Genomic DNA, 4357 nt, shown 5'->3' with positions numbered 1-4357 from the left:
CAATCAGGCAATGAAAATGTGTAAGATACCCCTTGAGCTGGACCTTCATGGGTCCTCAGAACTGAGCCTAGGTCCTTTGGAAGAGGAACAATCCTTCTGAACTACTGGGCCATCTCTTCAGCCCCTGCTAGGACTCTTCTGTAAGGGCACTGACCCCATTCACGAGGGCTCCACTATTGTGTGCTCATCACCTCCCAGCACCTAATAGAGTAGTGTATTCTGAGGAGACACACATGCTCAGACCATAGCAGCATGGGCAGTGGTCCAAAGGATAAGGAATTACTTATAATATTAGCAGTCAACAGTTAGTGAAAGTTCACATGGAGTTTGAAATACGGTACAGCTTGCCCTGTGTTCTCAGTACCAGGCCAGGAAACAAGTAGCATTTTTAACCTGAGAGAAGACTGGAATTAGGAGGGGTAACACATCTTGTTTGTTGCTGCCCAAAAAGTGATTGACAGATGGGGCTCTTCAGGGTCCAACAGTCTGATTGCAAGGGTTCTGAGCCAGGATTTTGTGTGGTAAAGGTTAGAGGTGGACAGCAGCTGTAAAGGTCACAGCTGTAACGGCCTTCCTTAGAGCACCTCCCCCACCCTGTTTATACTAGACACTGTAGGTCCTTCCCAAAATAAGCCCCTCAGGATGAGACTAATTACTTGGGTGTGGAAAGTGTAAGCTTCTTCTAAGTTTTTCAGGGCAACCCCTGGAGAGAGAGGGGGTCGAGGGATTGGGGAGGGGAGATGGAGAGGGTGCTCACATAAATTCTTTCACTTTTGGGCAAACATGCAGTTATTCCAGTAATAGCCAGCGCAGGGGACAGTTTTTCAGGGAACCTAGAAAGCGATGCTTTTATAAGCTGTCTGCCTTGTTTTGTTTGTTTTTTTTTTTTTTTTTTTTTTTTTTGTTTTGTTCCCTCTCTCCTCTCACCTGTTTGCCCTGGGAGATGAAATAGTTTTGGTTTGCAAGCTGTCGCCAGGGAATGGAGCAAGACTTTGTGTAATAAACAAGAACACCTGCCAGGGCCCCCAGCGAGTAACCAGACTGCCAAGGAAACCTGGCCTGGTGACAAGGTCCATTCAACATGACAGGGGTCACTGAAGAGTCTGGCTACTTGCTGGGGCCTCTGGCAGAACACCTATCCCAGCTCCATGAGGGACAAATGTGCCCCTCCCTGTGCTGCGCCCTGCAGATCCTCTGACTATCCCCAGCCTGAGTGGTTCAGAACATACGAGAATAAGAATAGTGTGTGTGTGTGTGTGTGTGTGTGTGTGTGTGTGTGTGTGTGTGTGTGTGTTCTCACGTGTGACAATTCAATAGGAAGAAAAAATATCTAGAGCCTCCATCAAATTCCCAAGGATCCAGAACTCCGACAAGAGAACCCCATGCAGAAGCAACATGCCCTGGCCTTCAGAACAGCTGGCTCCTAGCTTTTACTTCTGGAGCAGCAGGGCTAAGGCTGTCGACCTTCCGTCCTCTTATGAAGCCGAGGTATTTATGAGACCACAATATGGGGTTGTAAGGTTTAGCTTTAACCCCCACCCCTTTTCTAATCTAAGCATAATCCTTCTTAAACCTTGTCTGGCCCTGGCTACTAGGAACCAGGCCAACGCCAAGTGAGACGCTGCTTATTCATCTCAGGTCTAAACCCACTGCTCCTGAGCCACAGAAATCAAAGAGAGCTGAAAAGGCCACCTACTGATGAATGGTAAACAACGGGTCGTCAGGACTCACTGGACCCAAGGTTGGACCACAATCCCTCTGTACAATTCCAGCTCAAAGAAGGTCAGGGCTCCTCGGGAGATGGCTAGAGACAGGCGCAGATGCTTCATGCAAGTTGCCGGGAATGTAGACACAGCTGCTCCTAATGGGCCACTTTCCCTGGCTGTCCTTTCAAACCACAATGGGGCCTTGGTGACAGTGCTCCGTTCCAGACAGCCCCTCAGCCAGCTTAGTTTGTTTGAATAGCACTTTCCAGATTATTCCGCGAGAAGCCTCAGATGTGCATGGATGAGGTGGAGCAGAACACATGGTCTGACCCCTATTTTTACAGAGCAGTTGTTATGGTCTGTTTTGTATCCGAGGGATTTATAAGAGACGTTATTTTGGGAAGAGGAGAGAAGAGGAGCAGAATTCTATTCTAAAACCTGCCCTTATATTTAGTGTATTCTGGCCCGAACGAGTTAAAATGGACGAAATCTTGTAGATTATAAGACCCAGCAAGTTGAGTTTTCTTTCTAGCTTTCTCTGCTGCCCCCTTTTGAACTAATGTTTTGTTTAACCCTTGATATGAGTATTTGACAACTCTGTCCTCACAGTGATCTTAACCACGAGGATAACAGGATGAACGCAGTGTCCCCTGTGCCATTGCTGTAGCTTACTTCACTGCCCTACGGGAGCTCATGGAGACCGAGTGGGTGGATGATCCCTCCTTGACTCTCCATAGCAGCAGCTGCCTCAGATTGGACTTTTATAACCTAGTTATTGTCCCAGTGCATAATTTGCCACTAATGTTCAATGATGGAGAGGCATGTGTTTAAAGAAGGTATGAATAATTAATGATTAATAAAAGAGTAAGTCCTGAATCTCAGAGCAAAACAATAGCAATTTATAAAAGAGCTCATCACCACTTTACAACCACTCAATTTCACTCGGTCTATTTTTGTGCATTGTTTTTAGGGTAGGTTTTTTTTTGGTATTTAAAATTAGTTATGATTATCTGGACATATTTAATTTTCATTCTATAACTTCACTTAACAATATGATCTGATGAGTCTTTTTCTATTATTCCAATCTTCTCCTTTGAATTTGTTTATTTTATGTGTGTGTGTGTGTGTGTGTGTGTGTGTGTGTGTGTGTGTTCACAGCTGCTATGGTACATATGTTGAGTCTATAGGACAACTTATGGCCATAAAACAACTTGAAGTCTCCTTCAAGGTCTCCTTTCATCATGTTGGTTCTGAGTATCAAACTCAAGTTGTTAAGTTTATTAGCAGACACATTTACCTCCGTACCATTTTGTTGGCCTTCTTTTTTCATTTTCCCATGATGGGGGCTGGGGGGATGGACCTCTTAAGCTGAAGGCTGTATAAGTCAGAGTCTTAGTGTTCAGTTCGGAGGAGCGTTTGTTGTGCCTCCTGGCAGAAGCACACCCCACTCTAGAATGAAGACTTCTAGGCCGGCAGAGCATAAAGTTATGGAAACAGGAAGGAAAATCTCTTAGAGTGTCACTAAAACTGATGGTGAGTGGTATCACTCCCATTTCTACCCTTTGATTCCTGGACCAGTGACTCCTGGCTACAGAAGAAACACTACCATATATTGTATGGTGATTCAATATCTGTGAAGCCTTCTGGGGAGTCCTGCACAGCCCTGATTACTATCGCCAAGTTTGAACTGTAGCTATCTATTTAAAAGGCCATTTTACAACTCTGCCAAACTAGCTACTTCACGATGGTGGAGAGTAGACCAGTGAATCCCATGAGCATGAACCTATTGCTACAGATCTTTGATTGGGAGGTGAGTTTTCTGTCTAGACATAGTGTTGTATGGAATATGGTGGCAGACATTCTGTAAGAACATGGAGGGTAGTTTTGGCAGAAGCACCTTATGTAAGAAAGGCACATCCACACACAGAACAAAAATCTATCCCAATAAGGATAAAGCATGGCCTTTTCTACAGTGAAGGAGTCCAGTTTAGTCCACCTGCCATCAGGTTGCAGACTGGCCATACCTGATAAAGGTGCCATAGAAGAGACTTAATCTTTGTCTCTGCTGCCATCATATTTAGTACTCAGCAGTAGCCATATCCTGGTTAGTGTGGAGAATGAAAGTCCATATTATTGAGCCAGTGATCTCGGCATTTATGGTACTTTATTCATGGGTCCACTGATCAGTGAAAAAAAAAAATGGCCAAGAATAGAAGTTGACTGCTGGGCTGGAGAGATGGCTCAGTGGTTAAGAGCACTGACTGCTCTTCCAAAGGTCATGAGTTCAATTCCCAGCAACCACATGGTAGCTCACAATTATCTGTAATTGGATCTGATGCCCTCTTCTGGTGTGTCAAGGACAGTGCAGTTATGTACATTAAAAAAAAAGTTGGGGTTGGGGATTTAGCTCAGTGGTAGAGCGCTTGCCTAGCAAGTACAAGGCCCTGGGTTCGGTCCCCCAGCTCCGAAAAAAAAAAAAAAAAAAAAAAAAAGATGCTTTAAAAAAAAAGTTGACTGCTGTATATAGAATGGGTCATAGCATCTACTTAGTTATTAAGTTTTCCTTTGCTGAGGTCACATTTTGATGACCATTTACAAATAAACAAATATCTTTATATCCCTTACCCACTTGGAGATTACTTATTCACATA

The sequence above is a fragment of the Rattus norvegicus genome, chromosome 1 (assembly GCF_036323735.1).
Source record: "Rattus norvegicus strain BN/NHsdMcwi chromosome 1, GRCr8, whole genome shotgun sequence".
NCBI classification, from domain to species: domain Eukaryota; kingdom Metazoa; phylum Chordata; class Mammalia; order Rodentia; family Muridae; genus Rattus; species Rattus norvegicus.
Note: the sequence above shows the minus strand (reverse complement) of the source record.